This window comes from Loxodonta africana, chromosome 1, assembly GCF_030014295.1.
Source record: "Loxodonta africana isolate mLoxAfr1 chromosome 1, mLoxAfr1.hap2, whole genome shotgun sequence".
In the NCBI taxonomy this organism is placed as follows: domain Eukaryota; kingdom Metazoa; phylum Chordata; class Mammalia; order Proboscidea; family Elephantidae; genus Loxodonta; species Loxodonta africana.
In genome coordinates this window covers 72,120,503-72,148,259 of record NC_087342.1, presented here as the reverse complement: position 1 = coordinate 72,148,259, position 27,757 = coordinate 72,120,503, and the positions used below count along the sequence as shown (strand labels likewise).

The 27,757-nt window shown below is 40.9% G+C and overlaps 2 non-coding genes across 2 annotated transcripts; both read left to right on the top strand.

Annotated features, from left to right (window-relative positions):
* The first annotated feature begins 1,623 nt into the window (after positions 1–1,623).
* Positions 1,624–1,695, top strand: TRNAM-CAU (transfer RNA methionine (anticodon CAU)). Its single transcript has one exon. It is a non-coding gene; the product is annotated as a tRNA-Met (tRNA).
* A 3,137-nt stretch (positions 1,696–4,832) lies between these two features.
* TRNAM-CAU (transfer RNA methionine (anticodon CAU)) lies at positions 4,833–4,905 on the top strand. Its single transcript has one exon. It is a non-coding gene; the product is annotated as a tRNA-Met (tRNA).
* Positions 4,906–27,757: the final 22,852 nt, after the last annotated feature.

Here is a 27,757-nt window from a genome sequence, read left to right as displayed (position 1 = left end):
AAGGGAAAAGCAGTGAACTTCTCTATACAGTAAACCTGATAACCAAACCCATTGCTGTCGAGTTGATTCCAACTCATAGGGAACCTGCAGGAAAGGGTAGAACTGCCCCAAAGTGACACCAAAGAACAAGGTAGAACGCCCTCCTAGGGTTCCAATCTAAATCTGTATGAAAGCAGACTGCCACATCTTTCTGCAAAGGAGTGGCTGGTGTGTTTGAACCACTAACCTTTGGGTTTTTCACCACCAAGGCTCCTTCTACATAGAGTCAAAACCAAAAACCAAACCCATTGCCATCAAGTTGATTCCAGCTCATATTGACTCCATAAGACAGAGTTGAACTGCCCCACAGTGTTTCCAAGGGACACCTGGTGGACTCTAAGTGCCAGCTTTTTGGTTAGTAGCTGCAACACGAGGTAACTCTTAATCACTATGCCATCAGGTTTCCTCTATATACAGTAGAAGTATCCTAACTTCATGAACGTAGCTTTGAGGTATGGCTGTATAAACTTCCAGGGGCTGGATTGAGTTGGGACTGGAACATATCCAGTAAGCCTAGAGGTAGTAACAGTGTGACAGTAGGGTTGGGCTAGAGTTAGTGGCTGACAGGTACCCCTCCCAAGTAAAGACAGTATCTAATACGAAAGAAAAAAGCTTCGTGAGCCAAGGGCACAAGAGACTCACCATTTTCTTATTATTTACATGGTTAGATGTGAGTTTTTTCACAATGTCAGTAATCAGAACAATTGAGAACAAAATGAACATAAAATGTGCTTAGATGAAAAATCTAGCCCAACCACCTCTCCCCAGCAACACGAAACTTTTAGCAACAGCTCTACAACAATTAAAACAACAATCGACTGGGTTAAACAAAGTGGATTTATAGTCACACATAGCAATAAACACAGAGGGTAGGGAGGCTACATGGCTGGTTAATTCAGAGGCTCCATGATGCCATCAGGACCCAGGTTCTTTGCCTCTTTTCACCCTGCCATCCTCCACATGAGTCTCATAGTCCAGCTGGTCCCCCTGCAGTACTTCAAACATTCACAGTTTCAGACAAAGTCTAGAAGGAAAACAAACAAACCTCTGTGTTTCATAAATTGAGGACAGTCTCTTCTATATGCTTCCCGGTCTCATAAGCTGCATTTGTATCACATACCCTTGCCTAAACTTTACTGCCATGAAGAAGGGAACCACTATGATTAAGTAGATCAATCACAATTCAGACTCTGGAGCTGAGAATGGGATCCACCATCTCTAAAGCACAGGGCAGAATAGAGGTGGCTCCGTGAAGAAAATCAGTTTCCTGTTGGCAACGGGGCCTGGCGGGTGGTGTTAGTGGCTGACTGTGGTGTAGGCAAGCAGTAGTGGCTGCTATGGCCTACTCCATCTCCACGCTGGAAATAAAATGTTTTTCTTTTTTTTTTTTAAAGAATTTTGAGGCTCCCATTAAATAACCCATATGAGGCCATAACTAGATTTCCAGATCTAACCATCTGATCATTTGATCTAAAGATTTTGTTCAATACTAATGATAGGGAAAAAATAGCATCAATTCTATGTGCTGGCATATTGTCATGAACCAGGACTGTATAAGCTCGGCTATTAGTAATACAGCCAAGGAGCAGAGTGGCGCAGCGGGAGCGTGCTGGGCCCATAACCCAGAGGTCGATGGATCGAAACCATCCTCTGCTATTTTAGTGGAGCCCTGGTGCCAAATGGCTTAAGTGCTTGGCTGCTGAAAGAAAGGTTGGGTGTTCTAATCCACCAGCCACTTCTTGGAAACTCTGAGGGGCAGTGCTACTCTGTCCTATAGGGTCACTATGAGTTGGAATGGACTTGATGGCAGTAAGTTATTAGTAATAAGGTACCGTGCTTCTCAGATCCTTATGATTGAATGGTAAAACAACATTGTAACTTCTGAAACAGAAGTGCTAGAGGCTAACCTGTGCATGGTGGTGTGGATATCCGAAGCTGAACCTGAAATATTTGCCTCAATCTGCTCTGTAGGACAGGCCAGTAAACTTAAATTCCTAGTTCTGAAAATTAGTCATTTCTGCACTCGAATTTGTCTATAAAAGATCTAACTCTCATTGGCTTCCAGGCTTATTTTTGCAGATTCTTTAATAACCACAATTTGTTCCTGTGCAATATAACCATAATTTTATGTCTCAGTTTTAACTCTACGTTCCTATCATTGTTCAGGTAGAAGTAACTTGACATGAAGAGAAAGTGCAGGCTTTGGGACAGAACCATGTTAAAATCTTAACCCTGTCTTTGTTAGCTATGTGAATTTGGACAAACCACTGTTCAGTCACTCCACTGAGACCTTGTCTACAAACTGGGGATCATACTTACTTTGTAGGATCATGAGGATTAAATGAGATAACGCAGGTAAAGCAACTCACAGGTATTTAGGCTGTCAGTAACAGGTAATCATCGTTGATAACAATGTTGAACTCCTTCCCAAACTTCTAAAGATTAACTTTAATAACTCAAAAACATTCATTAAGTATCTCTTTACCAAGCACAATATGATAGCCTACGGATTCAAATTTCACAGAGATACCCTCAGGGAATTAACATTTGGTAAATGAGATAAATATAAAGTGATAGGTCACAATAACAGAGAAATGTTAACTCAGAAATAAGAAAATGCACTAGACCACAGAAGCAGAGCAAGTCACCCTGGAGGGGAAGTCAGAGGAAGTTCTCCATGACATCACATTTGAGCTGAATCTGGGGAACCCACCCTCCCCCTGCTACCCCCTCAACCCCTCCCCCCCATCCCCTCACCCCAAAAAACCTGTTGCTATTTTGTCTATTCCGACTCATGGAAACCACATGTGTTACAGGGTAGAACTGCTCCATAGGGTTTTCTTAGCTGTAATCTTTACTGAAATAGATCTCCAAGGCTTCTCTTTTGTAGCAGTGCTGGGTGACTCAGAACCACCGACCTTTCATTTGAGCTGAACCTTGAAGAGAAAACAAAGTTGACCTTGTGAAAAGGAGAAAAAACAGCCAGGGATTCAGGATGTGGAAAGGAATATATCAATTGTATGAGATTACATTACTACCAATGTTGTCTCTTGAATAAACATATTCCAATCTCTCCTATTTTTTTCCCTAACATATCCATAGAAAGCCTTACATAGTTTTCATTTGGCTTGTCTACCACTCTTCTGGCCAATTAGTTGTACAATATGTATGATGGGCATCTCTGGCACCCTCATTACTGCCAAGCAATGATCACATTTTTTCCAGAAACAAGGACTTTTTCTACCTGGGTCTTTTATGTTGATTGCTTTTTTTCTCCAAATTATTATCATTTTTTTCCTGGGATACCCTCGATTTCCCTCTAGTGTTGGGTCCTTGTGGGGCTGGGCAGACCATCTTCCCTGATAGCCCAGACCCACTGGTGTTCCCCTACCCCACCCAGGAGGCCCTGGAACTTTTTATAAACCTTCCTCTGTCTCTACCCCCTCAGAAAGGGGCCTGAGAGGGTTCAGCTCCTGCCCCCCAGATGCAGGTCAGGTGGTCCAGGGCCTGATTCTCCTCACCCAGGAGGGGTTCGGGTCTCCCTCCAGCCCTGAAGGTCCAGGCTGAGGGTAGCCGTGGGGGCAGGGATATGGTTTTCAGAACTTGGACCCGCTCTCGCTGTCTGGTCCACTCCTGCTGCCTCCCAGCCCATCAGGTAAGAGCTGGGCTGCGGGGGTGATCTTGGCAACTGAACCTGCACCCACCAGCCGTCCCACTAGGTGTCACTTTCTCTTTGGGGAAATGTGGACATGACACTTGATCCACCCTGTCCTAGAATTCCAGGCAGGACTGGCTTAAGGGGCTGCAGTGACCCCTGGCCCTCTGTTGATTGCTTTTTTTATTTTTTTGATCGTGGTGAAAATTTACACAAGAGAACATACACAGATTCAATCATTTCTAAATGTATAATTCAGTGATGTTGATTATGTTCTTCAAGTTGTGTAGCTATTTTCACTACCCTTTTTTGAAATAGTCCACCACCATCAACATGAACGCAGTGTCCCCTAAGCAAAAATTTCCCCCTTCCCCTTCTGTCCCATCCCTGGCAACCACTAATAATCTTTGGTTTCTATGTATTTGAAAGGAAAAAACCTTAAACAAAAAACTTAACACATACTACATACATTCCTTGGAGATGTCAAGTGAATTAAAAATTTTCATACGCTCTGAAGCCTCAGCATTCCCCTGATCATTTATACCCGAATCACAGCTCCCCTCCCCCCCTACTGTCAATGTTAGCAGCTTACCTTTTCTCTTTTTTTTTTTTTTTAACCCCTTTTCCCCCATTTTCCAGGAGTATTGCCTTTCAGCTTTCAACTTTTGATTACACTCTGTTTTCTACAGCTCTTTTTAAGTCAGAGGCTCATCCTAGCCTTTTCCTCAAGAGTAGGACTTTGTGATCTCTTCCTGTCTCCCCACTGGCAGGAACATTTAAATGATAACATAAGTATGTGAGCTAAACACCACAAAAGGAACATGGGATCTACCCTGCTGCCTCTGTCATTTAAAAACCTTGCCACCTCCATAGTCTCCACCCACCAATTCCTTTGTTTTCCTGGGCATAGTGTACCTCAAAAGCTACGCCTGTGACTTTAGCTCTAACTTCCACTGCAGGAGTACTGTATTCCTGCATCAAACTGAAAGATACCTGAGAAAGAATAAGGGATAGTCAGGGAAATAACTGAGAAGACGTGAAAGGAAACTAGTTTTTGTGTTGAGGGTGTGATGGAACAAACACCTTTCACACTCCTCCCTCAATGATTCTGAGATACTTGAGCATTTTTAATTCCCGTGCCTTCTTAGCGCAGCGGGCAGCGCGTCAGTCTCATAATCTGAAGGTCCTGAGTTCGAGCCTCAGAGAGGGCACTCTATTTTCTTGCTCTACAAGTTTGTGTTCCTTGTACTTCTTTCCTGGTACTTCTGCAGATGATAATCACAATTCCCTTCGGAGATAAAATACTCAGAGCATTCGGAGATAGCTGTACTAACTTACATTTGGGATGGAGTCCATTCTTTCCTAAAATATCAAAAAACCGAGAGTGTCAGGGCTAAAAAGTTCCCAAGATAAGGATCTCTGTGTCTCCCTTTTACTTGAGCTACCTGCTACACAGACGGTGTTTCCTGAGAAGTTCGGGAGACGCTGCACCCTCAGTCCTGATCTGGCTCCACCAAGGCGGTGGCCCTGGAGCTCTCAGAGACCCGTAGAATTCTGCAAAACCATAAAAGTTTTATTCCCAAAATAACCAGTTATGCAAAATATCCGGCAGAGCCCGAGTTAGCCGAAATTGTACTTGGCTGGCTTAAAATTCTCCAGCTTTGCTCCTCTGTTCTCCCTCGGTCTGTATCCACGACTTCTCATTGACTACCTCAGATCTTTAGGCTTGAATGCAGATAAAGAAACCATGTTTTTTTTTAATCTTCCTCTTTTTAATTTGATGAGCAACACTGGTCGTCTTTGAAATGTAGTGCACTTGATCGTTTTGTGTTTTTTCTCCCTTATAGTTCCACATATGACAGGACTGGCTGTGTCTTGACCCACACACTGACTTAATCCATGAAGGAAAACCAGGGAAGAGAGAAGGGAAGGGAACCCCAAGCAGGGAGCAATGCACAAAGAGGAAGAAGGTCTTCCCCTTCATTTCCCTTCCAAAACTCTCCCATTCTTGCGGTAGCCTTGGCTTGGTGCCTACTTCTCTGCCCCGAGGGAAACAGCTAGATAAAATACAAATTAAAAATTCAATAAACTGTCTTACCACAGTTTTAAAATGAGGTGCCTCAGCATCCACTAATTCATTTTACGTGAAAGAGCAAAGGAGCAAAGAAATTTGGGCTTAATTCACCTTTTTTTATTTTCCTGATGATTGAAATTTTTCCCAGTAGACCAAGCCCATATTATTTTTTAATTAATGAATTATCATATTTATCTTTACCGTTTATCCTTTCTGCTCCCTTCAATATTTCTTTTTTCTTACTTCATTTGTTGAATACACAGCTTATTTAATCATTTGTACTTCAAGAGTATTTCAGAGTAGAACCTAAAATCTAGCAAGTATTAGGGATAATGCTATAAAATTTGTCAGCGCATCATTTTCAAAGTAGTCTGATAACTTTAATGATTTTTCTAATGTATGCATTAAGAATTAATATTTTATTGATATACAATTTAGTTTTTAAGTCTCTTAATCAAATTTTCTATTTTCATCTTGTTTGTATTTTATAAATTAATATGTAATATATGCATGTATGTATATAATTTTGTAAAAAGGAATAGAATTTACCACCCTTCATTTTTCATAATTAATTTTTTAATCTAGTTTTATAGTATTGAATGAAAATTCAATGTTAATTACTAGTTGTAAAGACTATCATTATATTTTTAAAAAGTTAATATATTATTGAGATTCAAAATACTGAATATAACTTGACTGGTTTATTAATGTCCTATTCAAATTATGTTTTCTAATATGTTTAAATGGAACGGTGTTAAGTGTGAGAGATGGAATACTGTGAAATTATTTTAATTGTAATCTATATCCTTAGTCTTCATTTTACCATTGGGAAGACAAAACACACTTGTCAATTTGCCATATAGTATGGAGAAAATGGATTTGTGCTAGAATTGATAAGTTATCCTACCTGTCTATAATATTTAAAACCATATTAGAATCCCTTAGCTCCCTCTTTTTCCTCCCTTAGCCCTAAGATTAAATTGAGAAAATAATATAATTTAGCTTTTCCTTATCAAACTAATCATTCTTGAATTCACATCTGTCTCATTACTTCTGGGTATCTTTCTTTCAGAATCCTTCTTTCCCCAGATACCCTGATGTAACTCTAGACACTGGGGATACATTGAGAGAACAAGAAAGGACAAGGCTCAGGAAGCATACCTTCTAGGGAAGAGATAGACAAGACAGCAGTAATTTAGTGATGCTCTTCAATACAGATACATTTGGAGTAGAAGATGAAGCCACGGATGGTATTGATTTAGTCAGAGTGGTCAGAAAAAGGCTTTCTGAAAAAGTGACATTTGTGTTGAAACCTGAGTGATTGACAGGGAAGCCGCAGTGCCACTCTGGAGCAAGACTGGACAAGTTCTCATTAAAGGCTGTCAACTGGAGTAAGGGCCTCTGCCATGAGCCAGCCTATAAAAGAACCAACAAAGATGCCAGTGAACACCTCTTCGGTGCTATGTGTCTGTGCAGCTGAGCCAGCTGTGAGCATTTTCTCAACCCAATCCTCTACACTGCATCACTGGACTTCAGATTGATAGCTTTGTTGAAGAACCTTCCATTCCCAGGACTCCTTCATGTCCAGTGCATCATCAAAAAGCTTCTTGATGGCTCTGGACCTGAGGACTTGAGTCTCAGGGGCTCATCTCAAGTTGAAGGAGAGGAAAGCCATGAGCTAGGGGTGAAATTCCAGGACTCCCACTGCTCTGCAATAGGAGAACCAGAAGCCTCTTTCCCTTGTCTTCACTGTCTTGAACCCCACCAGGATCTGAGAACTGATGGGGACAAAACTGCCTTTCACTATTCTCACTTGGGAGCTTTTTGTCTTCATATTTTGCATATTTCTGCCTTTAAAATAGATGAAAAAAATCAGCTCAGCTTCTGGCACTGGTGCTGGAAAATTATGTCTGTTCTCCTTTTATAAATTTTGAGGCCATTCTAAGGATATGAATCTGTACTGTCATTACAGTGACCTGTAATGTCCGTGACGGTGAGTAACTGATGGTGGGGCCTAAGACAGACCATTACACTTCCCTGTTGATCACGTATTTCCCATTACTCCCTTGCCCCCACTCCCCACATGAATTTTCACTAAAGATATCACTGCCAGAATCTTCCTTTTACAGAGTCTCTGGCTCTTCTTGCCTCTTCCCTGTGCCTGTGAACGTGGAAAACCCCAGCCTCACAAATTCTCTCCATTGTCTAGCCTTTCCATGGGGACAACCGTAGCTCTCTTGTTTCCCAGGCCATTGTGTGCTGTGGAGTCAATTTTGACTCATAGCGACCCCATGTGACAGAAGAGAACTGCCCCACTGAGTTTCCTAATCTGTAATCTTTACAGGAGTAGATCGCCAGGCCTTTCTCCCGTAGGCTAGAGCCCCACAGAAATCGATGAAAATGTTTGGGAGAGTTCAGTACAGAGGAAATTGCTTTGCATTACTCTACTTTCTGGGAATCACTCTAGCCTTCCTGGGGTCCTCTCCCTACCACTCTTTCCCTGATTTCCTTGGTCCTTGTCATGTTTTCAGCCAGAGGAAAAACTGGAGAATGTAGGCATGGATCCCACTACCTCTTGCATGCTAAGCAAGTGCTGTATCATTTGAGCCAATTCTCCTCATCTACCTCTGCTTTCAAGATTTTGGTTCATTTGCAATTCAGATCAACAAATGTCACGCCCTCTTGCCATCAAGATCTAAGCCAGGACCCCAAAACAGTACCTCCTTAGCAACTCAGAGACTGTCTTGGGCAAGAATGAGGGAGCAATCACTGACTTAAGAGGAGGAGGGAGGGGATAAGCAAGACCTGGAGAAGATAACTATGGGAAATTTCTTGTCTCTATCACAATCCATACTTCCAGATTTGATGGAAGAGAAGAGAGTAAGTCCTATCTAGGAGAGGCCACCATAATAACTGCCAGGTTAATTAGCACAGGTATCCCAGAATGATTTGTGGCTCTTGTGTTTAAAAAGAGTTATTATTATCAACTGAGTGATCAGGAAGTGACATCTAGGAGATGGTTTGGAATCTGTGTTTCCAGGCTCCACTTTCACTTGCCATTTCCCAGTGTGGCTGAACCAAAACAAAAACCAAAGCCAATGCTGTGGAGCAGATTCTGACTTATAGCAACAGAGCAAAGGCTGTAAATCTTTATGGACACAGACTGTCACATCTTTTTACCCTGGAGCAGCTGGTAGGTTGGTTAGCAGATGAGCTCTTCAAGCACTGCACCACCAGGGCTCCCCCAGTGCGACTATGTGTAAGTAGAAAGCCATGTTTACTGGTAATTTGTACATTTATATATAACTGAAGAACTTTTAGTTTAGAATTCCAATTAAATGTTCCATCTGTTTGACATGAAAGGGAATTTTTGTTTTTCAGTTGCTGAAAAATAATTGTAAGAAAGAAATCAATGTTCAGCTTTAATTGTTGACACTACAAGATCTGTGTTAAAACAGATGAGGACCACGTGGTGTTTGGACATTTGTTTAGTCTACTGGTTCCTGTTCCTCCCATTTCCCTTCCAACAACACAGTAAATTCCTTGTTCTCCACATTTTCCCTGAGTCATCCCATCATGAAAAAACCTTCGGCTCCTCCAGGCCAGCAGCACTGGGCTTTCTCCCTGATATTTGGAGTCTGCACATACCTCCCTCGGCTCAGTCATTTCAGAGCACTGTGGTAGATTTTCTTTCTGACCTTCATCCACACAGGAATCTCATTTTCACAATATGCTCATAGCGTACATGGAGATCTCATCCATTAAACCCCATTTTTATTGAATGAATAAATAAGCTATTTAGATATCTTGACTGAGAGACCATTTAAGCAAAACTTTGAGACTGGGATCACCTGACAGAAACTTGATCTGGGGCCTGATAGATCTGGAAGACCTCACCTGTCCAAGGGTTGGCAATGGGAGAAGATGTGAGGACATTACGTTTACAGTGAATGGCAGGGGAGTTTTTTAACAGCTGGCCTTTGTGGGACCACAGGCCTACTGGTGAGACTAGAGCTCTCTCTGGTTACAGCTCAGCCCCTATCTCCCTTAAATCTTTGTGCCCAGGCAGGCACTATTTGATCTTCCTTCACAGAGGGCTTGAGCTATGTGTAGTTGGGAAGTGAATCCTGGGTTCCTGTTTCTGTGGCTTGAGTCCATTTACTCCAGAACCTGTAAGCATTTGATGGAGTACTTGAAATTTCACTCCCTTAACTCCAAGCCATTCATACCTGTGGGAACTAATGCAGGCTGCCTGCCTGGGATTCCCCTTTCCCCTCCCTCATTGCATCTCCAATCTAATCCTCATCCCCACTCTCAACCTTGGGCAGATAGGTGAGAAGTATTGCCAAGATTAGGAACCACTTTAATTTTGAAAGCCTCTTTTATCACAGTTTCTGTAGTCCTGTGCGTATTTATTTTCTGGCCCTGGACATCCAAATTATCCTTGTAGATGAAGACAGCTGTAGAGAGTCCAGAGAGTTTGGTCAAAAATTGGGGATAAAGAATACAATGAATTCACATTTGTCTTTTTTCTTTGGAAAAATAGAAAAGTTCGGAGACCACTGAGACAGATATTTAATTTTAAAATTTTGCGTATTTTGAATAGGTAATAGAATCACATAATTGAATGTTCAAGAAGTTTTCCAAAGGGTAATAGTGAAAAATTTCATTTCCAGCTGTATTCCCTGGCATTCAATTCTCTGTCCAAGATGCAAGCAATGCTATCGAATGCTTATGTGTCTTTCCAAAGACTATTTAAAGAATGTACAAGAAATGATCTCTGTACTAAGTGTATTTTTGGGTAACTGGCTCCTATCTCGGTGCCTGGTAGTAGAGTGGTTAAGAGCTCAGCTGCTAGCCAAGAGGTCAGCAGTTCAAGTCCACCAGCAGGTCCTCAAAACCCTAAGGGGCAGTTCAACTCTGTCCTATAGGGTGACTATGAGTGAGAATAGGCTCAGTGCCAAGGGGTTTTTTGTTGTTGTTGTTGCTGTTATTGCCTCCTTGGTGGAGCCCTAGTAATGCAGTGCTGAAGTCAGTTTGATTCCATCAGTGGCTCCTTGGAAGCCCTGGAAACCTCTACTCTGTCCTATAAGGTTTCTATGAGTCAGAATTGACCAAACAGTAATAGTTTTGTTTCTGAGGTTTGGCTCTTTGCTATACACTCTCTGGAAAACTTATTTTAACAATAGGCCTTTAATCTCTCTCTCTTTTTTTTAATCTTGTGCCTCCCTTCCCCTTTTAACTTAATCAAAGTTTCCGTCATATGGATCTGCCATAACATATTAAACAGTCCTCCTACAGATGGGCCTTTAGGGTGTTTTCAGTTCCTTGGTGTTACAGCCATTGCTGCAATGATTCTCTTCATACCTACTTTTTTCTGGCATTTGTCCAAGAGTACTATAGAAAGTGGAATCACTGGGTCAAAGGATATGTGCATTTGTGACTTTGAATTGTGAACTCATATGTCAGGAGGAAAGTTCTGGCATTATCCTAATGGACCTGGCAAAGATGCTGAATAGATACACAAAGTACTGGCAGTGGCATTAGATGCATTCATCCTTCCATCCCTTCAGCACACATTTATTAAGGGTCCACTTGAAGTGTTAGGCTCTGGGGCACTATATTATATATTAGTCTTGGGGATTCATTCACCAGCAAGAGAGTGTTACATTTTTGTATGGGGAGTGAAGAAATGAAAATAAGATATTAAACCAGATGATTTCAGAAATGATGAAGTAAAACAGTTGATGTGATTCAGGGAGAGGCGTTCTGAGAAGGTGACTTTAACATGAGTGCAATTAATGGAAAAGTCAAGTACCTGAAGACTCTTGAGACTTCCAAGCAGAAGGAATAGCTATTCAAAGGTCCAGAGCAAAATTGGCTTGGGTTATTGAAGGGGAAAATAAAAAGAAGCTAGGGTTTCTAATTTAGACAGAGAAGTTCGATTAAGAGGATTTAGTGAAAAACTGAATGCCCGTGCTGATAAGGGATATGAAAGTCCTTGCATCTCTGTGTTGGGCAATTGCATGGATGATGGTGCTTTTCTCTAAGACTGGAAGTTCTTGAACTAAAGCAGTTTGGAGAGACAAATTGCTGGGTTCTCTTCACATCCTATTAGTCCTGGAATACTCATAAGTGGAGACGTCAGTGAGGGACTCAGGGATAAAGAGTGAAACTCAATAGACCTGGCCCTCCAGAGTGCAGACAGGGGTTGAAGTTGAAGGCAAGAGAAATAAACTCTAGAGGGAGGCACTGCTTAATATGGTTAACATCTAGTGACATGTGGCTATAGAGTATTTGAAATGTGTCTAGCCTGTAATGAGATGCTGCAAGCGTAAAATACATATCTTATTTCCAAACTGAGTATTAGAAAAAAAATTAAAAATATATCTTTAATAATTTCATATCACTTGTTGAAATGACAGTTTAATAAATAAAATATGATATTAAAATTAATTTAATTTGTTTCTGTTTACCTTTTTTAATGTGGATATGATGCATACCGGATAGCTCTGGGATAAGGTAATAGTTCAGAACATCCTTGCAGGGAAATGTTACATTTACAGAAATATTTACATACAAAGTCTGAATGACTATGAATATCTCAAAGGTAGCTTAAGATGAGAAGGGGGCCAAGGACAGAATCTCAGAAACACTCGTGCTTAATAAAAGACAGAGAAAAAGTGGGGACAAAGGAAATTGAGTAGTACAAGAGTTAATTAAAAAAAAAAACAGGTTGCCATCAGTCTAATAGCAACCCTATAGGACAGAGTAGAACTGTCCCATAGGGTTTCCAAGGAGGGACTGGCGGATTACAACTGGTGTCTTTTTGGCTAGCAGCTGAGCTCTTTAACCACCGCGCCACCAGGGCTCCCAAAACTAAAAAAAAAAAAAAATTTTTTTTTTTTTTTTTTTTTTTAACTACTTTGTGTTAAATACATCCAGGAAACGGACGATTCTCAGGGGGGTTGGCAGTGCGGGTAGAAATAATGGTCGTATTTCAAAAGTAAGGAAAAAAAGTTCACAGTGCATTTTACCCTGTGGCTCTGATGAGAGCAGGTTTAGTGAAATTTCAGTAGAGGCCTGAGTGTTTAGAAGCGCCAAACCTGGGGCAGAAATGGAAACTAGAGGAGGCTGGAACCTGGGGTAGTGGTCTCACTGGGGAGCAGTAATACTAAGACAACAAAGGCGCCTAAGTTTCCTAGGTGAGGAGCTCCTAGGGTGTAAGCGGAAGAACAGAGTCAAACGGAGAAGGGAGTTTACACACAGGGAGGAGGAAACTAGTCAAAACTGGAGAATGCGGGTAACGATTCCGCTACCTCTCTCATGCTAAACGAGCACTCTACCCTCTGAGCTAACTCCCCGACGTCCGGGTAAGGCCAAACAGGCCACACCCTACCCGCTTTCCTGGTTACCTGGGGCTGCAGGGAACTTGAGGCCACCAAGCCCCAGCCAGGACCGGGTTGAGGGCGAAACTTCGCAGATATCGCCTGGGATAAAAACTCTGTGAGAGTGGAGTGTGAGCAGTAGGGATTACTGGAAAAGCTCATGGGGGAAAACTTTGTCCCTCCCTCCCAACTTCGCTTTCTTTATCTCTTGAAAGTAAAGGGGCTCATTCCAGCTGTGGACCCCGCCCCCCGCGCCCAGAACTGCCGGGCCTACGGACTCAGCTATTCCAACCTGAAATAGGAAAGCATGTTTAATCAATAAAAATATTCTCCTACGGTCTATACATGGCGTAATGCTGAGAGGAGTCAAGTGGTGCCAGAAAGAGGTTTGGGAGATGGAAAAGAGAAGGATGGATAGAGGGGCAAACCCTGAGGGCCCCGGGATCTTCAGGAGTTCGAGAACCCAGAGCATGCAGGGACCTAAAGTCCCCATCAGCAAGGTGAGCTCTGCTCTGACCACCTGAGCTGAACCCCACGTGAGAAGTGGCAGAACCTCATGTAGTTTCTTTCAAAGCGGCACAATAGTGCAATTTCAAAAACATGTTTTCAGGTGTGGTTCATCTTGGAATTTAAAGGAAGATCTGGTTCCAATTTATTTTGAGAACATTTTCGTCAGAATGAGCCCTTTCAGGGAGATGAACAGAAGCGTCAATTGTCACCTTTTTGTAAAAGCATATCTGACCACCCGATTTAATACGCCAGCCCTCACCTTCACACATGGTCGTCCCAAATCTCTCTGCTGTCTTTCTCCGTAATACCTGGTCAGCTGTCAGAGAAGCTGATAGAAGAGAGATTGTCCTCTGCTCCCTGCCCATGGATTGTCAATGTGAGTAAAAGCAGAAAGTCGGCACACCCAGACTCTCCTGCTTGTGTCTCCTGACACAATTACCAGAGTGTTTTTTCCTCATACTTAGTTCCCAAAAGGAGAAAAGTTATTTTCTCGAAAAATGTTTTTTAACTTTGAGCTGAAGCCCAAAAAGGTGTATTTGGAAAAGTTCTTTTTGACCTCTGTGTTTCTTTTTTGTTTTGTATACAGTGTTTAATTTCTTTTTCAAACCTAGCACAGAAGTACAGAACACAGTGGCACTGCCCTCGCTAAAGCCGGGTAAATCCGAATGCCACTGGGTAACCACGGAATTAGGGGGAGGGAACGGGAGCATATAAAACTGGAGAATGCAGGCGTTGATCCCACTACCTCTCGCACGCTAAGCGAGCGCTCTACCACTTGAGCTAATTCCCTTCCCGGTGTCTTTATTGGGCCCATTTTTAAGTCTGAAATGCAAGCATCTCTTCACGTCCTACTTTGGTTTTCGAGGTTGTTCCAATCCTACAGAAATGTCACCATTACCAGGGCAGAGCAGGGCAGGACCCAGAGTAGAGCTTCTCAGAGACAGCCTCAAAGGAGGAGCCCAGTGACCAACCCGTGCTCAAAACCCAGAACTTGGGGAAAAGGAAGACTGGGAAAGACCTCTTCAAGAAAGCTCTAGCTCTGCTTCAATTTCACTCTCCCCACTTTGTCCTATAAGGTCGCTCTGAGTGGGAATCAACTAGACTGCACTCAACAGCAACAACAGCATTAGATGAGGAGAAGGAAGCATGTTCCTAATTAGCCCAGTTATCCCTAATGCTCTGCTACCTACATCACCTTTTAGTAACACCTTCTTCCCCAGCCCATCCCATAAATCTGGGAATAAGCCCCAAGTATCTTTCCGGTTTTTGTTCTTCAAATAACTAATGTTTTATCTAGTGTCTGTGCTACTAATAGATTTTTCCCTTAGGAGGGTTGAGAGCTGGTGTGCGTTTCTTCCTTGAGTCTGGATGATAACTTTATCTGTCAAATTTCTCATCATTAAATTTAGCGTTCTTTTTTTTCAGAAGTAATCAGACTGGGGAACTCACTTATACTAATAAATTTTACAGTGTTTGGTATTATAATGCCTATATTTTAAAATCAACTTTATTGAAACCCAATTTATACATAATAAAATGTACACATTTTAAGTGTATAGTACAATGAGTTATGACAAATGTATACACGCATTTAATCATGACCATAGTTAAAATATAGAACACTTCCATCATATCAGGGCGCCTCATCTCATTCCCTCAGTGCCCTCCTCCACACTCCTTCACCAAGAAATCATTGAAATGATGTCTATCAGTACAGATGGGCTTTTTCTCTTCCAGAATTTCCTACGATTTTAAGATTTTAGTCACATTTTTTTATGTACTATTCGGTCTCTGGTTTTTGGTTTTTTTTTTTTTTTTTTCCTTTACTCCACATGTTTTAGAGATTCATCTATGTTTTTCAGTGTATCAGTAAGTACTTAATTTTTTTTTTTTTTGCAGACTAGTGTTGCATTGTATGAATCCTATATGCCCCCCAAAATGATACATTTTACTTTGTCAGGATTAGAAATCATATTCTCTATTATATCCATCGTTTTACATTTATTAAGACCATATGGTCCATCTTAGTGAATATACTTTGGGTCTATCTAATTTGGTTTTATTTTTTATTGCACTTTACATGAAGGTTTACAGAACACTACTTTCTCATTAAACAGTCAGCACACACATTGTTCTATGACATTGATTAACAACCCCACAGCTTGTCAACACTCTCCCTTTTCAACCCTGGGTTCCCTATCACCACCTTTCCTGTTTTCTCCTGCCTCCTGGTGATGCAGTGGTTAAGTGGTTCAGGCGCTAACCAAAAGGTCAGCAGTTCAGATATACCAGGCGCTCCTGGAAACTCTATGGGGCAGTTCTACTCTGTCTTATAGGGTCTCTATGAGTCGGAATTGACTGGACAGAAACAGGTTTCGGTTTTTGGCCTGTCTTCTAGTCCCTGCCTCTGGGCTGGTGTGCCTCTTTAGTCTTGTTCCTATCTAATTTTCTTGTTTGCCTGCCCCATCTTAGTTCAAATCACCTAGCTATCATATCATCAGTAGTGTAACGATCTCTTAGCTTATCTCGCTACCTACAAGATTTCCTCCACTTTTTACTTCACACTACACCCCACTGAATGTTCTTCCAATTGCAGATCTAGTTATGTGACTCATTCCTTACAAATTTTGAATGACTTCCTACAATTATCAGCATAAAACCAACACTCCTGCCTTTATCACAACATTGAATCTATATCCAGTCTCATTTCTTCTGCTAGAATTCACACATAATTATTTCTATCTCTTCAGAACAAATGAAAATTAGATATTGACTCTACTCCAGGCTTTGGCATTTCTTCTGTATGCCTGACACAGGCCCATCATATCCTCTCTCACATGCTTTCCTTCACCACTGTTCTGCACTCAGTGATTGGGGTAGGTGTCCCTCAGGTGTCTGTGTGCTCAAAGTCAATTTCTAGGCTGTGACATAATTGTAGTTTGCCTGTTTATTTTCTTTATTATGTTATAAGTTTCTAGGGAGCAGAAATACTGTCTTATTCATATCAGTATAAAAAGCACTAATACAGTGTCTGGCCCATAATGGTTGTGTCTGGCCCATAATGGTTATTCTCAGTGGTGTCCTGGTTACTGGACCACTCCTACCACAACAACACAACCTGATTTGTAGCATTTGCCAATTCTGTGGTATAAACGCTCCAACCATGGATGACTTCAAACTATGAATGGTTTAACAACAGGCTTGCAAAATTCCTGAATATTCAACAATCAGCTCTCATAAGCCAGTGTGAGCTGGCTCCAGCACACATTTATTCTAGGAATTTTTGTAACAAAATAAACAAAGCAAGAGAGTACATTTGTAAGGACGTAGGTGAAAGATGAGAGATAAATTTAATGTCCTGTTCAGATAGACAGGAAGAGATGCTTTTTCCTCTTCAGTGTGCCAAATTTGGAAGCCTTGGAGCTCTAGACTATGATCTTCAGACTATGAAAAGGTTTCCATGTTCTTCTCAAATTAGTTGGACAGGAACCTTAGAGCTTCGAATCATGGTGCTGGTTCCCCAGAATTATAACCACGTCTTTCAAAAAATAGACAAATCCATTTATATCAAGATATTTAATATGCAGGGGTTGAAAATTTTGGAGAAAGGAGATTTTTCCAGCTCCCCTGGCTTTATTACAATAGAGGTGCAGGCTGTGTTCTTTTCCAAATGAGGTGTGAGGAATCATGAATATTGTGTTGACTTTTTCCATGCTTTCTCTAGGTTTGGAAACTGAGCAGAAAATAGACTAAACAAAATCTGGTGTTGTACATATTTCCTGTACAAAAAAGATGACAAAGTAGACTTATCTCAGTAATTAACATAGAGAGTCCTGTTTAGCGTATGGGGACATTGTAAGTAACTTCTTTGAGCTAAGAGCAGAGTCACAGACAGGCATGAGACTTAGCTACTTAGAAATTTATGTAAAGGTGACATATATCCCATTCCCTGCTTACATGAAGCATTTATCAAATATGCCCAACACAGATTTTCGACTTGAGCTAGTGGCTTAGAAGAAAGATCTAAGTGCTGAATATACTCAGTATGCAATAGCCACAGATTCGCATCTTTTTTTTTTAATAATTTTCATTGAGCTTTAAGTGAACGTTTACAAATCAAGTCAGTCTGTCACATATAAGCTTATATACACCTTACTCCATACTCCCACTTATTCTCCCCCTAATGAGTCAGCCCTGCCCTTCCAGTCTCTCCTTTCATGACAATTTTGCCAGTTTCTAACCCTCTCTACCCTGCTATCTCCCCTCCAGACAGGAGATGCCAACACAGTCTCAAGTGTCCACCTGATACAAGTAGCTCACTCTTCATCAGCATCTCTTTCTTACCCATTGTCCAGTCCCTTCCATGTCTGATGAGTTGTCTTCGGGAATGGTTCCTGTCCTGGGCCAACAGAAGGTTTGGGGACCATGACCGCCGGGATTCCTCTAGTCTCAGTCAGACCATTAAGTCTGGTCTTTTTATGAGAATTTGGGGTCTGATTTCCTGCTCCCTCAGGGGTTCTCTGTTGTGCTCCCTGTCAGGGCAGTCATCGGTTGTGGCCGGGCACCATCTAGTTCTTCATCAGGATGATGTAAGTCTCTGGTTCATGTGGCCCTTTCTGTCTCTTGGGCTCATAGTTATCGTGTGACCTTGGTGTTCTTCATTCTCCTCTGATCCAGGTGGGCTGAGACCAATTGCGCATCTAACTTTTAATGACTGCTTTTTTTTTTCTTCAGTACATGTAATAGCTGGTGTGTTTGTCACACTTAAATTGGTTAGTTTTTAAGTGGAGCTGTACCTAATCACCCTGTTTAAGTTTACCAGCCCTTAGCTGTCCTTAACTCCCTTCACTGCTTCATGTTTCTCCATAGCAGACAGCATCATTCAACATATTCTATTTTACTGATTTATTTCTGCTTACTTCACCTACTAGAAAAATGAGCTCTGTTATAAAAAACAAAACGAATGAACAAAGAAAAAAAAAACCAAACCCATTGCTTGCCATCAACTCATTCCAACTCATAGGGACCCTGTAGGACAGAATAGAACTGCCCCATAAGGCTTCCAAGGAGTGAGGGTGGATTCAAACTTCTGGCCTTTTGATTGGCAGCTGAACATTTATCCACTGCTGCACCAGAAGTATTATTTTTCATTTGTTCATTAAATCATCCGAAGAACCTAAATTTTTGTCTGGCACTTGGTAAGCATTCAATTAATACATCTTAAATTAAAGAATGCTTAATTTAAGGCATTAATTATGCACAGGAGAAATGGATGCAGTTCAGATGAGAGTTTTTTTTTTTTAAGGGAATCAGGGAATCTTCGTAGGATGAAGAAGGGTACTCTTGCTAGAATTAGAGATGAGAGACTAAACTCTGTCTGACACGAATATTTTGGAGGTGGAGAATAAGAGGGTGAATAGAAAGTAGCTTCTTGGGCAAAGACATGAATATAAATAAAGGAGGGCCCAGAAAAGAATAAGCAGGTAGATTTCTGTTGTTCTAGTTAAACACGCAAGAAAAGCAGTTTGGCATGCAGATGGTGAGCCAATGGCTTGTACCTTCTTTAACAATTCCTATCTTGAACGCTTTATATTTAATTTTATACATGACAGATTTAGTAACTAAATGTATAAGTCCTGTAATTTATTTTGCTATACCACATCCAATAGCACTTTCTGTTCCAGCCATATTGAATTACCCGCAGTAACCAAACTCTTAACCAAACTCTACCATGCTGATCCTTACCATAATATCTCACTTGCCCTGTTGTTTCCTCCACTGTCTTATTTTGAAAATCGAGACAACTCTTCATTATGAATCAGTTAAGCTTAGCTATCACCTCTACAATGCTGCCCTTGATTTTTGACAGGTTGGGACAATTTTATAGTTTTACCCACCAGCCCTTATATTTTCAATTCAACAGTTTCAATTGATAGCATTTACTTTTTCTTTTCTAATTAGCAAGAGAATCTGGTACAGTGGTATGTTCAGAGATGAAAAACATCATGGACTTTGGACTTTGTCGTAACTGAGCTTCATCCCTGAGATGGCTTTAATAACCTATCTGACTTCAGGTAATCTTCGGTTTCTACTTTCCCATGGCTAAATAGATACATGACAATCATGCAGGTTATGCTTCTAAGAGGTCTACAACATAATGTATTCTTTTTTTATTTGTTTGTTTTTGTTGATTTTTAAAAATTTTTATTGTGCTTTAAGTGAAAGTTTACAAATCAAGTCAATCTTGCATACAAAAACTTATACACACTTTGTTATATACTCCTACTTGCTCTCCCTCCAATGAGACAGCACACTCCTTCTCCTCACCCTGTATTTCTGTGTCCATTCAGCCAGCTTCTGTCCCCCTCTGTCTTCTCATCTCCCTTCCAGACAGGATCTGCCCACATAGCCTCATGTGTCTACTTGATCCAAAAAGTTCACTCCTCACCAGTATCATTTTCTATACTATAGTCCAGTCCAAGCCCTCTCTGAAGAATTGGCTTTGGGAAAGTTTCCTGTCTTGGGCTAACAGAAGGTCTGGGGACAATGATCTCTGGGGTTCTTCTATTCTCAGTCAGATCATTAAGTCTTTTCTTTTTGGGAGAATTTGAGGTCTGCATCCCACTGCTCTCCTGCTCCGTCAGGGGTTCACTGTTGTGTTCCCTGTCAGGGCAGTCATCGTTTGTAGCCGGGTACCATCTAGTTTTTCTGGTCTCAGGCTGCTGTAGTCTCTGGTTTATGTGGTCCTTTCTATATCTTGGGCTCATAATTACTTTATGTCTTTGATGTTCTTCACCCTCCTTTGTTCCAGGTGGGCTGAGACAAATTGATGCATCTTAGATGGCCTCTTGCTAGCATTTAAGACACCAGACACCACTCTCCAAAATGGGATCCCAGAATATTTTTTTAATAGATTTTATTATGCCACTTGACTTAGATGTCCCCTGAAACCATGGTCCCCAAACCCCTGCCACTGCTATGCTGGCCTTCGAAGCATTCGATTTATTCAGGAAACTTCTTTGCTTTTGGTTTAGTCCAGTTGTGCTGACCTCTGCTGTATTGTGTCTTGTCTTTCATTTCACCTAAAATAGTTCTTGTCTACTATCTAATTAGTGAATACCCCTCTCCCTCCCTTCTTCCTTACTCTTATAACCATCAAAGAATATTTTCTTCTGTGTGTAAACTATTTCTTGAGTTCTTATAATACTGGTCTCACACAATATTCTTCCTTTTGCAACTGACTAATTTCACTCAGCATAATGCCTTCCAGATTACTCCATATTATGGAATGTTTCACGGACTCATCATTGTTCTTTATCTATGCATAGTATTCCATTGTGTGAATATACCATAATTTATCCCTTGATGGGCATCTTGGTTGCTTCAATCTTTTTGCTATTGTAAACACTGCTGCAGTGAACATGGTTGTGCATGTATCTGTTAGTGAAAAGCCTCTTATTTCTCTAGGAGTGGGGCTGATGGATTGTACGGAAGTTCTACTTCTAGCTTTTTAAGGAAGCGCCAAATCGATTTCCAAAGTGGTTTATCATTTTACATTCCCACCAGCAGTGTAGAAGTATTCCAGTCTCTCCACAGCCCCTCCAACATTTCATATTTTGTGTTTTTTTGGATTAATGCCAGCCTTGTGGGAGTGAGAGGGAATCTCACTGTAGTTTTGATTTGCATTTCTGTAATGGCTAAAGATCATGAGCATTTCCTCATGTATCTATTAGCTACCTGAATGTCATCTTTAGTGAAGTTCCTGTTCATATCCTTCGTCTGTTTTTTAATTGGGTTATTTGTCTTTTTGTTGTTGAGTTTTTGCAGTTTCATGTAGATTTTAGAGATCAGATGCTGATCAGAGATGTCATATCTAAAAACTTTTTCCCAGTCTGTAGGTAATCTTTTTATTCTTTTGGTAAAGTCTTTGGATGAGCATAGGTGTTTCATTTTTAGGAGCTCCCAGTTATCTAGTTTCTCTTGTGGCGTTTGTGCATTCTTAGTAATGCTTTGTATACTGTTTATGCCATGTATTAGGGCTCCTAGCATTGTCCCTATTTATTCTTCCATGATCTTTATTGTTTTAGATTTTATTTTTAGGTCTTTGATTCATTTTGAGTTAGCTTTTGTACATGGTGTGAGGTACAGGTCTTGTTTCATTTTTTTGCAGATGGATATCCAGTTATGCCAGTACCATTTGTTAGAGACTGTCTTTTCCCCATTTAACTGACTATGGGCCTTTGTCAAATATCAGCTGCTCATATGTGGGTGGATTTATGTCTGGATTCTCAATTCTGTGGAAACTGGTCTATGTTTCTGTTGTTGCACCAGTATCAGGCTGTTTTGACTACTGTGGCGGTATAATAGGTTCTAAAATCAGGTAGTGTGAGGTCTCCCACTTCGTTCTTTTTTTTCTGTAATGCTTTATTTATCCAGGGCTTCTTTCTGTTCCATATGAAGTTGGAGATTTGTTTCTCCATCTCATTAAAAAATGTCATTGGAATTTGGATCAAAATTGCATTGTAGCTATAGATCACTTTTGGTAGAATCGACACTTTGGCAAAGTTAAATCTTCCTATCCATGAGCAAGGTATGTTTTTCCACTTACGTAGGTCTCTTTTGGTTTCTTGCAGTAATATCTTGTAGTTTTCTTTGTATAGGTCTTTTACTTCTCTGCTTACTATATCCTAGCTTCTTGCTTTTTCTTGTTTTGATATGCCCAAATAGGCTGCTTGAGTAATCTAGCTTGATTATTTTCACCTTTGAAGCTCTAAAATCCTGTCGCCAGTGGCTAGAGCTGTTACAAGGTATATGAGCCTAGGGGTCATTTTTCTTGTATGGATTCAGCTCAGGTGTCCAGTTAGTTGATCATCAAGTATGTGGTACAGGCTCTATCCTACAGTCTTAGAGGGGCAGGGGTGATTGGTGTAAGTACAGGTATCTGGTTGCAGCAGGGGTCACAGTCTGAACAAGGCAGGGGGCTGAAAATCGTTCCCTGAGTGTCTGTGAGGAAAGCGTGTCCTTGTTCCCTAGAGCACACAGGTGTTTGGGCTCTGCAGCCAGACCATGCACACCCATTGGTTTTGGTTGTAAGGACAGGAAGGTACCCTTTATCCTTGGATCCCTGTCATGGGTGGCTAGGTGACATGGGTGGAGCCCCCAGTCCTTAGTGTGTAGGTGAAAAGGACTCTGTTTAATAGTCAAAGCTGTGTCAGACATCAAATACCCACCTCTCCACTGCACAGCTGACACAGTTGCACTCTGCCAACAAGGGCCTAGTCTCCTGAAATGGGCCCACAGTGATCCATGCCGGGGTGAAAAGTATTCAAAGTCTAGGAAGCGTTTGTGCCTGGACTGGAGCCACTTTTGTCCTAAGCTCACCAGCTTAGTGGAGCTGGCAGATTATCTTTTCCCCCAGCTGTGAATTTATTCCTTCTCCAAGGCAAGGAGAATGGCTCAGGGCACGCAGCAGAACCTATCTCAGGCACAGGGAAATTGATAGCCACTGAAGCCTGCTTGGGAGCTGGGGCCACAGTAAAATAAATGCAAGTAGTTAGCTTTTGCTGAGAGCGCCGTTCTTCTCTAGTTCCAGAGACGTGAGTAGGCCGTGCAGTTCACGGTCTCTCCCTGAGGAAACCACGTCCAGAATGCTACCACCAGCCCCACTGTGGTCGCTCCAGGAAATTGTGCCTGAAGGTTCCCAGCAATTCAGGTCTTGCAACTCCTCTCCAATTCTGAACTGTCTCTCCCTCCCCCTGGCACTCTGTCCATTTTTAACTTTACCTTTGATGTTCAGGGCTCCTAGCTTGTTATAAATATAATCATTTCACTTGTTTTTCAGGGCTTTGTTGTAAGAGGGTCACCAGAAGCGTCTGATTACTCCACTGTCTTGGCCCCACCTCCACATAATGTATTCTTAATAAATGACAGCTGTTAATATTTACAATACTAATAACAAATACAGCTAATAAATACATCTCATTTTTCTCTCTGTGTGACACCCCAACTTTAGCAGTGAATTGCTCAGTGGAGGGGATTCAGGAGCTTTAGGTTACTTTTAAAAACGTCATTAGTTACATTTTTTTAAAAAATAAGTTTTATTGTGCTTTAAATGAAAGTTTACAAATCAAGTCAGTCTATCACATAAAAACTTATATACACCTTACTACATACTCCCAATTACTCTTCTGCCAATGAGACAGCCTGCTCCCTCCTTCCAATCTCTATTTTCGTGACCATTTTCCCAGCTTCTAACCCCCTCTACACTCCCACTGCCCCTCCAAACAGGAGATGCCAACATAGTCTCAAGTGTCCACCTGATGCAAGTAGCTCACTCCTCATCAGCATCTCTCTCCAACCCATTGTCCAGTCCAATCCATGTCTGAAGAGTTGGCTTCAGGAATGGTTCCTGTCCTGGGCCATCAGAAGGTTTGGGGACCATGACTGCCGGGGTCCTTCTAGTCTCAGTCAGGCCATTAAGTCTGGTCTCTTTATGAGAATTTGAGGTCTGCATCCCACTGTTCCCCTGTTCCCTCAGGGGTTCTCTGTTGTGTTCCCTGTCAGGGCAGTCATCATTTTCAACTGGGCACCATCTAGCTCTTCTGGTGTCAGGATGATGTAGTCTCTGGTTCATGTAGCCTTTTCTGTCTCTTGAGCTCATAATTACCTTGTGTCCTTTGTGTTCTTCATTCTCCTTTGATCCGGGTAGGTTGAGATTCATTGATGCATCTTAGATGGCCACTTGCTAGCATTTAAGACCCCAGACACCACTCTTCAAAGTGGGATGCAGAATATTTTCTTAATAGATTTTATTTTGCCAATTGACTTAGAAGTCCCCTGAAACCATGGTCCCCAAACCCCTGCCCCTGCTTCGCTGACCTTTGAAGCATTCATTTTATTCAGGAAACTTCTTTGCTTTTAGTTTAGTCCAGTTGTGCTCACCTCCCCTGTAATGAGTTAGTTACATTTTAAATCAGATTAGTATATTCATGTCAAACCAGATGGAATTACATTTTTTCTATAATAATGGAACAGTTAATAATATGTTGCAACCCTGCCCAAATACTTAGGTTTTCTCAAGAGAAAGCTACCTTTCAAAACCCTTTTAAAACTAGCCATTCCCAAAGCCAGCACTTCAAAAATATTAGACTGAACTATAAAACATAAAATAATACTTGTGAAAGAGAGTGCTTCTTAGTTCAAGCAGATATACGAGGCTAAATGGGTGGTTCCTATGCAGATGCAGGATGCGAAGGCAGAAAGGGATAGGAGCTGGTTGGATGGACATGGAGAACCTGGGGTGGAAAGGGCAAGTCTGTCGTCACATTATAGGGATTGTAACTAGTATCACATAACAACATGTATATAAATTTTTGTATAAGAAATTAACTTGAGCTATAAACTTTCACCTAAAGCACACAAAAAAATCTTACAGGCAGCCAACCAAGACACAGCTATCAGTCTCTACTCATTCAGAACAAAAGATGAAGAAAAAAACCAAAGACTCAGGGAAGAAAGTTGTCTATAGGACTAATAGTCTACACAAACCATGGCCACATCTGCCCGGAGACCAGAAGAACTAGATAGTGCCCAGCTACCACTATTGACAGTTCTGATCAGGGCCACGATTGAAGAACCTTGATAGAATGGGAGAGAAATGTGAAACAGAAATCAAATTCTTAAAAAGTTTAGATTTATTGGACTGGTTGAGACTAGAGGGCTCCCCAAAACTATCACCCTGAGATATCTTTAAACCTTAAACCAAAATTAACCCTTGAGGTCACCTTTTGGTTAAATAACAGATTGGCTTATAAAATAAAGAATATCCTCATGAGTAATGAACTTCTTTTTAAAAATTTACCTTTATGAGACCAAATGTCCAAAAATTATTCTAAAGCAAAGATGATAGGGTAAGGTGGCAGTGAAACTGAAATGAAAATGGTACAACCAGAACAGAATAAATGAGAAGGATGACACACTGTGGAAACTGTAACCAATATCACTGAATAGTTTGTGTAGAAATCGGTAAATGGGAATCTCATTTGCTGTGCAAATTTTCACTTTAAAAACAATAAAATATTATTTTTAAAAAAACCTTTTAAAACTAATGCCTACAAAAGACTGAATTTTGCCGTATTCTTTGTACTTGGGGGAGGCGTCTCCAACAACACATTCGCTTGGAATTCATTCATTAACAACAGAAATGGATAAGGTCTATCTAGGAAGAAGTTCAAGGGAAAGCAGTCTCATCTTCAGTGAGCCACAAATTTAAGTTCCAAAAGCTAAGCTTGTGTTGTTTGTAAACAAAATATGTTCAGCTTTCCTAAAGGCATCTTTGCTCTTTTGTGTAATATCAATGCTCTTATGGTTCTGTTGAGAAGAGAGACTAGCAGCAGCTCTGATCTGTGTGTGAGAGTTTTTCTATGAAATCAGATTCCAAGAAAGCTAAAGATGCAAGAGGATGTTAAAAACAGGCTCGACCACACCTCCAGTATGACTGAGTCCCATCTTAGAAACTAATCGGTGTCATGGATTTACACAAAACCTGGGCAAATGTGTGTGTGGAGAAAAGAATATAGAGTCAGTGACTGAGAAACTTCTTTTGGGCCATGACAGAGTCCCCATTTGACCCTTTTCCTTTTAGTGAGAAAAGAAGCTGGAAGGTCCTATGTCAAGTCTATGCCATAGGAAGCTTCTTACCTTGTCTTCTCTGGCCACATGCCTGCTAGTCAGCATACCATGTTCCAGGGAAGCTGGAACCCTTTCCCTACCTTGTTACTCATGCCTGGCTCTTCTCCCAGTTTTTCACACAGAATCTCCTAAATTTCTCTTTTCATACATTTCTCCTTATGTACATTTCTTCAGTCTGAATTGATTCCTACCCATAAAGTGCTTTTTTATTGAAGAATAGAACTTATTAACAAATTAGCATATGAAGATTTTAATACACACTTTTTTCTTTAGTATCATAATATCATAATAAGTAGCATTACACATATTCCTATCTTACTTAGTACATCCGAGACTTTTTCCAATAATCTATCTATATACATCTGCCTCACTCAGATGAATAAAAAACCAAAACCAAACTCGTAGCTGTGGACCCGTAGCAGCCCTATAGGTTAAAACTGCCCATAGGGCTTCCAAGGAATAGGTGGTGGATTGAAAGTGCCAATCTTTTCGTTAACAGCTGAGTTCTTAACCAGTGCACCACCAGGGCTCCAGTCAGGTGAATAGCTGCAGAGAGTTCCATTGTATGCCTGTACCGTAAGCAGTCAGTGGGAATATGGCTTTTGCTCACCAACTTAGCATACTTACAGCTTCTGAATGATGCAAGTCATTTTTGATGACCCCCACTCTTCCAGACATGTCTGGGATTTTGATGCCCTGGGTGAATTTCTGGAGTTTATTTTTCATTACATATACTTTGTGTCTTTAGTGCACCTATGATCTGTTTATTTGGCAATATTTGCCATTTCTCTTTAGAGTTCTTGGTATTTTGGCATTATTTTGGCCTGGTTGCCAAGTTGTAATCTTTGTAGTTCTTCAAGCTTTTCTGCTGGGCTTGATGTAGGCTTAGTAGGCTGCCTGGACTTTTGCATTTGTTTGGATGATAATACTTTATGGTGGAAGTCTCTCAGTAGCCCCTTGGCCACTTTTTTTCAGTTTCCACCAACTTTGGCCTCCAACACATGCCACCATTCTTATAAAATAAGAATCAGTCATGTATTATATGGACTACTCTTCACATTACATTTTTTAAAATAATTTATTGATTTTATTGTTGTTGAGAATATACACAGCAGAGCATACACCAATTCAACAATTTTCACTTGTACAGTTCAGTGACATTCATTATATTCTTCAAGTTATGCAACTATTCTCCCCCTCCTTTTCTGAATTGTTGCTCCCCAATTAACATAAACTCTTTACTCCCTAAGTTTCCAATCTAATTTTTTAAGTTGGTGTTGTCAATGTGATCTCATATAAATAGTTCTTAAGAGAGAACAGTGCTCAACGCAGACATTCTTTATTAGTTAAGCTAAATTGTTGTTTGGTTTTAAGAAGACTTCAGGGGATATTTTTGGTTTA